Source organism: Eptatretus burgeri, chromosome 6, assembly GCF_056783735.1.
Source record: "Eptatretus burgeri isolate ZD-2024b chromosome 6, Ebu_testis_v1, whole genome shotgun sequence".
NCBI lineage: Eukaryota > Metazoa > Chordata > Myxini > Myxiniformes > Myxinidae > Eptatretus > Eptatretus burgeri.
Window position 1 is genome coordinate 48,327,875 of NC_140966.1, and position 9,515 is coordinate 48,337,389.

Consider the following 9,515-nt stretch of genomic DNA (forward strand, 5'->3'; position numbering starts at 1 on the left):
GGAGGAAAAATAATTAAACGTTCAGGTCCTCAATAATTTAATCTTTTTTTACAATCTTCGACGAAACATGCTGTCCAGATAGTAAGCATCCGCCTCGTGGAAACACTTCACCGAAAAAAAAAGAAAAAAAAACCGAAACGCTGCAGCGAACTATACCGCCATGGTCGCCATAAAGCGGATGTCAACAAGAAATCGTAAAAACAAACTTCGCATTCAGTCGGATGTTTATCGACAAAATGGAGGATGTTCCTTAAAATTGGGATTTGGAATCTCATGAGAAAAGTCAAAATTTATTTCCTTTACACGCAAGAACAGGGGCACTGCATCAGCAGTGTATTTAGTGAGTGGCTTGCTTGCTTTACCGCTCGTCAAGCGGAAAAAACTAGCTTCCACGCCAGTAAGCTGAGAGTATCCTCGTCGTCTTCTCAATCCATCGCATCACACACACAGCCCGCCGTTTCTCTGCACAGATCGAGCTTCACTGATAGTTCACGCAAAACACACACCAAACCCGCATAAATCGGTGATAGAACGATTGTGACGAAAAACAAACGGAGCACGCACAAGCCGTCGTCAGGTGACGTCACGTCATAATCAATAAAACAACAACAACAACAACCAAATCTGGCGTGGCCACTTTTTCTTTAAACAAGCTCAAATGAGCTAAGATCTTCGTCCTCTTAATGATGACGTCATAAAAACGAATATGACGTCATTGTAATGTATCAGGTTTGCGATAAATTATCTGTGCTAATGCCCGGCTTGATTCCCGCAAACAAAATTCAAACAGCTTGCCTTGTTTCAGAGATAATGGTATAGGCGATTTCCATTAGCGGCGATATTATGACGTCAACTTTTTTTCAAGGAAGAATTTTCAAACTCGGAGGTGGTACTGTCTGCGCAGGTGATTTTTACATACATACATACATACATATATATATATATATATATATATATATATATATATATATATATATATATATATATATATATATATATATATATATATATATATATATATGCTAAGTTTGAGGAAGTTTTGATGAAAACTGTAGGCTGTGAAACAAACAAACAAAAAATAGGAATGACGTCATAAAATTGATATGACGTCATAGTGATTTATCATATGTGTAGTAATTCATCTCTGCTAATGCCCTGTACGATTCCCGCAAACAGAATTCAAAAAGCTTGCCGAGTTTCGGAGATAATTTTTTAGGCGATTTCCATTAGCGGAGATATTTTGACGTCACACCTTTTTTTTAGGAAAAAAATTCAAAATCGGAGGTGGTTACTGTCTGCGCAGGATATTTTTTACATATATATGCCAAGTTTCAGGAAGTTTCGATGAAAACTGTAGGCTGTGAAACAAAAAAGTCCACAAGAACAACACCGTGAGTAAGACAGAGATCCTCCACGAGGATCTAAAGAAATGCTATTTTCATAAACAAATCAAACCCTGACTTGGCCTTGCTTTCACCTCAGAACACGAGATGTGGAAATAAGCTTCATGAAAAACATACAACAATTTATTTTGATTCCTCTTCAACATATCACAGTGAACATTTTGTCTTTTCATCAATAATCATCACATGGCCAATGACATCCTCTTGCAGCAGCAACTTATGGCATGCATCATGCAGATTCTTCATCAACCCATCGGTGGTCTGGGACATTCTTCATCGACCAATCTGAAACTAATCATCGACACATTGGTGACTGCAGTAACGATGACAACCTTCAAATTATCTCCATCAGCTGAAGAGATTAATCCTCAAGCAACACAACAGTAGGTCAAGATAATTTGGCCATTAACCATCAAGCGGTCATTGTGACCCACATCTTGCCAAATACAATTATGTTATTAGCTTAAAATCACACAACCAGCACTTGGTAAACACTGAATGAATCCTACACGATGACAGTGGAGATTTCACCAACCCACCTCATAGTGTTACATTGCCTCATGCAATTTTATTCTGTACCTCACCTGGGGCTCTGTGGTATGATCAGCTTGAAATTTCCACATTGTGACATCAGGTTTTGAGCAAGCATTAGATTTTTAGAGCAGCCTTTTGTGGAACTCATTTTTAACTACGTCCATTTTAACAACGCCACTCGACACTGGTATTGCCACAACAATGGCTGATGTGAAAGTGACATCTCCATGGCTGACTGTTACCCAATTCATAACATCCTTTCAATAACATTTGCATGACCATATGACCAATAACATATGCCCTATTGCTGTCTGTCCAACTTTCTTCTGATCTTTTTCTCTTTGTTTTCCCCTTTTTACACCTGGTGTTGGCTTAGTGGCTCGAGTGGCTGGCTTGAAATCTTAGGGTCCTGAGCTTGAGCCCTGTTGGTTGCTGAATAAACACCAGGTGGAGTTGAATCAGCCTGTCATCCTTCCGAACTCAGCAAAATGAGTACCAGCGTACTGGTAGAGGGGTACAGCATCAACGGCACAGCTGTGCTTCCAAGAAATGATAGCTTGGTGGCAGCCAAGCTGCCACACGCAAGAACAGAACCCCTTTTACATGGTTTACACACTTCCTTTTAACTCTATATAATTTTGCATATGATCCACCAACAGGGACATGCTTGCCAGTGTATACTGTATTGTATTTTTTGTGTTGCTCTTCGATGACCTTTCAAAATGCAAATATAAATAAATATATATATATATATATATATATATATATATATATATATATATATATATATATATATATATTGTTACGGAAATGGCGCTTCGTATGCTGCTAAATATAGGATTAGCTCAGATTCCCCATTAAATGCATGTATAGCTAGGTTGTTCGGTAAAATGGACGTTACATGTGTGCCGGGAGTGTAGGATGCATGTGGTATTGTTCGTACAGTGGTGGTGTGTCGAGGCTTCTTCTTCCTCCCCTCTCCAGACGATAGGCCCCGCCCAGTCGGCTAAGGGGGAGTGGCCTGGAGAGGGAGGTGGAGCTTAGGGGAGGAGTTTGTCTGCTTCGTAAAGGGGGAGGAGCGAGTGGCTTCGATCAGCGAATGAAGACCTCATGAAAAGGTTCAGTTTGGGGAAACACTCGGTCTCGAGGCGTGCTCGGGTTTCGAGACGAGAAGGAAAGGAAAAGGTGATTCTGCAGAGGAAGAAACTGAGACGACGGAGGTGATTCTGCCGTGAGAGAAACGGCAGTCGGCTTTGAGAGGGAAGCGAACGAACGAAGACCTCGTGGAGTGGTTCAGTTTGGGGAAACAGTCGGTTTCGAGGCGTGCTCGGGGTCGAAGCGAGCGAACGAAAAAGAAACTGTGGTGAAAGGGTGAGCGCCGAGGTGGCGCCGATCGGCTGTACACGGGACAGCTGTGTCTGTTTTTCGTGAGGAACGAGCCGAAAGAAAGGCAGGGAAGGCAACAGGGAAACGACGAGTGTCTGTCTGCGATCTGCTTCGTGAAGGAGGCAGGAGAAACGACTAGAGGCTGCCTGCACGTCGAGTGGGCGATCGACTTTCATGAGAAGGTCCTCGACACGTTTGTCGATCCGCCTGCCGGAGCCCAAACACCTCGGTTTGGCCTTGTGTGGTGAACAGGCCAGGCCTGGATTTGTAGGCTGGACCTTGTGAAAATCCAGCTGGAGCATACCACCGTCGATCTAACGGTCTTGTGCCGTCGACATTGCGCGGGGCCAGAACGCGCTGAGGAGGGCGTGCGCACGCGGTGCCTTGAGAAGAAAGAGTACGGCGCCGCCATCTTGCCACGCGGCATGTTCGAGCTGGGGGCTCGAATCCGTGCACATCCGCTTGTTACGAGCGACATTCGTGCTTTTGACACTTTCCTCTCGTCCATGAAACATCACCAAGTACTCTGTCTTGTCTGCATGCATGCTGTCTGTCTATCTGTCTTGTCTGCACGTTGTACAAGGCATATCTCGGTAGGGACCCCCTCAAACCTGTAAGCCGTAGCTCCCTAGTTAAGAACGGGTTAAAGATTGTTAAAAAAAATATTGTCGTCAATGTTTTGCTTGTGTTGTGTTCCCAGATGTTCCCCAATAAATCTGGTTGGTTCGTATGAAGTTGCCGCTATGGATTAATTTGTGTCGCATCGAACGATCCGTTCGATTGGCATATAAAACCAAAATGTTACAGACTGGCAGAAAACGCTCGGCATCTGACAAAACCAGTCTGTAACCGGGGTTCTATTACCCCAACTAGTAAGGTTCAGGATTACGTTGGTATCGCGATTGAAGACGCGTAACCCGAGGCCTGTGCCGAGCCAGCCAGCAATATAAACCCCGGAGACCGCGGTGGTGAGAGTGGTGCCAAGAGTCGGGTGAGAATCCCGCCACCCTGGATCCGCAACAATATATATATATATATATATATATATATATATATATATATATATATATATATATATATATATATATATATATATATATATATATATATATATATATATATATATTGTTGTGGTTGACCAAATTCGCAAACCACCATTCAGGTCCCTTAGGTGAGATATCTCGGTAAGTATATGTGTAGTTAGGCCCAAACCCGTTGTCTAGAGGGAATAAATGTCATTCATGAGGGCTGCGACTCTTCAGGATAGCCGTTTTTCTTTTACTATCTTTATTTTGGACCAGCCGCCATTATTACCACCACCAACCACGTCTCAACAGCCATCACACAACAACCACCAACCACAACGCGGCCATCACAACAACAACCATCAACCACAACGCCGCTTCACCACAACCGCCACGACCTTTACCGTCACAACTCGCCACCATCGCATCACCGTCATCTCGCGCCACTCGTGGGCACCGATGCTGGACTCGTGCGGGGCGCGCACCGAGCAGCGTGTTCAAAAACATCACGGACTTTCCGCAGAAAAACGGATCAAAAACGACTCACGCCCACTTTTGTTCCGTCCAATCGGTGAGCGAGGGGTGGTTTGGCCCCGCCTCCTGGGCGTTGGAGGGCGGTCGCTATATGCAAATTCATGGATCAAAAAGCATTCACGCCCACTTTTCCTCGGGCCAATGGGGAGCCAGCAAGAGAGGTGAAGGGTCGGAGGCAGAGGGTCAAGGGTAAAAGAGCGAAGCCACGGGGCTTATAAAAACGACTGCGTTTGTCAGAAGAGGGCAGTGCGCAGTTGGCAGTTGAAGTTAGCAGTTCGCAGTTAGCAGTTCGCAGTTGGCAGTTCGCAGTTGGGAGTTCGCGGAGCCAGTGAAGAGTTGGGACGAGTCAAGAGAGGAGACGGAGAGGGCGATCGGACGAAGCTGTGGAGAGGCGGCGGCGGCGAAGGCGGTTGAGGGGGTGCTCGCGTCGGATTCGGGGAACTGCGGAGGGAGAGGCCGGCGGCGCGACCGAGGTCGTGGTGGAGACGCTCGTCGCGGGACCCGAGATTTTGTGAAATCCTCCTTTCCCCGAGCATCAGCAACCCCCTCCTGTTTCCCCCCGCGCTGAGATAGTGCGACAAAAGGGGGCCCCCCTTCCCACCCCCTACCAGACACTGTCCGCGAGGCCCGCGGAGTTGAGGCACCACCGCCGCTCCGCGTCTCATCATCAGACGGGTAGGCCCGACACGGTCTCGGCCCTAGGCCCGCCTACCCCCTCATCCTGGAGGGTGGTTCTCTTGTCTTTTGCTTTGGGAATGTGTTGTCGGCGCCGTCTGTGAAGTAAAATTGTATAAGTGTTGCCGAGTGCCCGGTAGTCGGATAGATCTGCATTGTTGCATTTGCTTTTTGTCTTCTTCTTTTACATGTGCTTTTGGTGGAATTGTATATATGTGCTTTCCGTTCATCGCGAAATAAATGTGCTTATTGTTGAACTGTTTTCCCGCTTCGCTTCGTCATTTCTTTCATTGAATCCCCATCTTGCTTCACGTAAAGGGTTGGTCGTGGGCTAAGACGCCCGATAATTAATCGAACCGTCGAGGCCGACGAATAACACCGCTCGGTTATCCCGATAGTACGGAACGGGTCGCTTAAGTGGCCCGTGTCCGAAGTTGACCTGCGGCGAGGTGCGATCGCCCGGTCTACCCTCCGTGTGGGTACTTAGGTAGGTCGAATTTGGCGAGCAACCCCATCCCACGCGGGTGCCGATTGGCACGATCGCGGTGAGACCGAAAGGTCCACCCGTGACTGGTTCCCGGCGTTAGTCCGAGAGGGTCACGACTGGATTGTCCGTCCGGTGGGCGACGTGCCGCGATTCGAGTTACATGGCCGTTCGCACGCCGGCGGGCGCGAATCCGCAACAATATATATATATATATATATATATATATATATATATATATATATATATATATATATATATATATATATATATATATATATATATATATATATATATATATATATATATATATATATTGTTACGAATTTCGGTCCGCCCGGCGTGCGAGCGATTGCGTAACTCCAATCGCGGCACGTCGCCCACCGGACGGACAATTCAGTCCTGACCCTCACGGAACAACGCCGGGAGCTAGTCACGGGTGGGTCTTTTGACCTCACCACAGTCGTGCCAATTGGCCATCCGCGCAGGATAGGGTTGTTCGCCAAATTTGACTTACCTATGTACCTGCGCGAGTAGTTAACCAGGCGATCGTACCTCGCCACAGGCCGGCCGAGGACACGAACCGCTTAAGCGGTCTGTTCCGTGCTGCAGTGATAACCGAGCGGTGTTATCACCAACCCCGACGGATGTAATTCTATTTACTGGCTGCTTACACCCTTCTACCAATTCCTTCCGTGATGCAAGATGGCACTTTCAAACAAGGGAAAAGGACGCAACAAAACGGGGAACAGTTCAACAAGCACGTTTATTACACACTCAGACAAGGCACGTATTTACAGCCATACAGTGAATCATGCACGTATATACAGTGATGCAGTGAAAGCAAGCAATTGAAGTTACAACCGAATAAATGGCCTTTTATTCACACACAGTTACTTAGACAAGTCTACTTTTCAAGACGGCGCCACCACATGCACTTACACAAAAGCAAAGAAAAGCCACCCTCAAAGACGAGGGTGGCAGACAGGTCCGTGGACCAAATGTACGTGGAGCCTGGATGAGCGGCCAGGTCCACGAGACCGAAGGGTCTTACCCGCGCCCTCGTGGTGCGATGGCGGGCAAGCCGCAATTTCAGCGAAGCCGCGCCTGACTTCCTGCCCCTGGCGTGGCCGGTGAGATCTCTCCGGCGTTCTCCGCGCAGGCTCGCGTTACACAGCCGGCACCACGGTTGGGGAGGGGAACGGACGGGGTTACCGGCGCTTTCTCAGCGCGAATGCTCGGTATGGGGGGGGGGGAATTGTTGATGCCCGGTTTGGGGATGGTTGTTGATGCCCGGTATGGGGAGGGGGATTGTTGAGGCTCTCTCAGCACGTCAACGCTCTCCTGGCCAGATGGGGGTTACCGGCGCTCTCTCAGCGCAAAGCTCGGTATGGGAGAGGGGAATTGCTGACGCTCCCTTCCGTGAGCACTCTGGAATGCACTGGCTCCGGCAAAACTCCTGGCTGTGGCCTCCACGACGCCCCTTTCCCGGCGGTGGTCCCCACTCAGCTCTCTGGCATTCCCCTGAGCCCTTCTCCGCGTCCCTGCTCCGTTCACCACTCTTGCTCTTCTCGCCTCTCACTTCTGACCCGAGCTTCGTCCTGTTCGTCCTTCCTCTCCATCGACCGGCCCCCGTCTGCCCCGTCTGCCGCGAGCTCCGTTGTGCTCGCCCTTATATAGGCCGGGGGAGTGGAAGAATCCGAGCCCTGACCTTTGACCTCCAGCCTCTGGAAAGCTTACCTGGTGGAAATCATCAGGGCCTCGCCCTGTCAGCGTAACCCCTGACCCCGGCAAAGCCGATGTGGTAGGAATCACCAAAGCCTCGCCCTGTCGGCTCGGCTTCATCCCGCCAAGCTGATGGTGGTGTTTAGCCCAGAAGCTTTGCCTCGACCGCGCGGTTTCGATCCGGCCGAGCCGATGTGTGTGTGTGTGTGTGTGTGTGTGTGTGTGTGTGTGTGTGTGTGTGTGTGTGTGTGTGTGTGTGTGTGTGTGTGTGTGTGTGTGTGTGTGTGTGTGTGTGAGTCTCAGGGCTTCGTCCCGACGAGCCGATGGGTGTAACACACCGAGGCGTTTGCCTTTCAGCGCGGCTTCGTTCCCGCGAGTCAGCGTGTGTAAATCACGGAATCTCCGTCCGCCAATGCGGCTTCGTTTTGCCGACGAGCCGATGGGTGTAACACACCGAGGCATTTGCCTTTCGGCGCGGCTTCGTCCGGCCAAACCGATGCGTGTAATGCATCGAGTCCGTCCGCCACGCAGCTTCGTCCCGCCCGACCAGCCGATGTGTGTATGTGTCTCGGGGCTTTGGCCCGCCAAACCGATGCGTGTAATACACCGAGTCTGGCCGCCACGTGGCTTCATCCCGCCCGACGAGCCGATGTGTGTGTGTGTGTGTGTGTGTGTGTGTGTGTGTGTGTGTGTGTGTGTGTGTGTGTGTGTGTGTGTGAGAGTCACCGAGGCTTTTGCCTCTCGGCGCGGCTTCGTCGTCGTCGGCGGAGCGGACGTGGTAGAAATCACCAAACGGCCACTTCGATAGCGTGACTTCGGCGTTGTCTCTGGGACGAAGGCGATGCCATGTTTGTGGGGTAGCGTTGTTGATGGTCGGGGAGGGAGAAAGGCGAAGGTGGTGGGGGTTTGGTTGTCGTTGTTTGGGGGCGTTGTGGGTGGTGTCGATTTGGTTGTTGGGGGATGATTGGTCCAAAATAATGATAGAGAAAAGAAAAACGGCTATCTCAAAGGATTGCAGCCCGTGAGCATGGATATTCCGTCTGTACAACGGTGAGGAAATCTAACTGCACATATATTTATCGGTATCACTGATCTGAGGACCTTCATGGTGGAGTGCCAATTTCCACGGCCGCAACAATATCTATATATACAGTAATCCCCGGTTCCTCGCGGGGGTTACGTTCCAAACCTCCCCGCGCTAAGTGAAAATCCGCGATGAATGGACGCCTCCCCCAAAAAATCGACTCGTCTGGTCTGGTCGGTTTGGCAGTGATTGGGTTTGAGGTGCCGGAGATCGACTAGTCTGGTCTGGTCAATTTGGCAGTGATTGGGTTTGAGGTGTCGGAGATCGACTGGTCTGGTCGGTTTTGAGGTGCTGGGTATGAGCAGTGCTCGTCCAACAGCGCCAAACCTTTTTCCTTCCCGAAGCATATATCGAGCACCTTTACCTTAACCTTCTCCTGGAGCCTCCCAGGACCTTCCTCTGGCGCTTCGGTTCCTTGCCAGAAGCCTTAGAAGGTTCAGGGCGTTTGGGCGGCATCGTGGGGCTTGGAGAAAAAAAAACGTAGAAAATATTCGAAGTTCATAAGCGAAACTTTGTCTCGTGCGTTGTGTGACTGGTCGAGCACCACGCGTTATAATTTATTCCTTAAATCATTTATATTTTATATATTATTACCGGGGGAATCCGCAGAAAAAAATTTGTTACGTTCCAAGGGAAAACCCGTGATGAACCGGGGGCGCGATAGG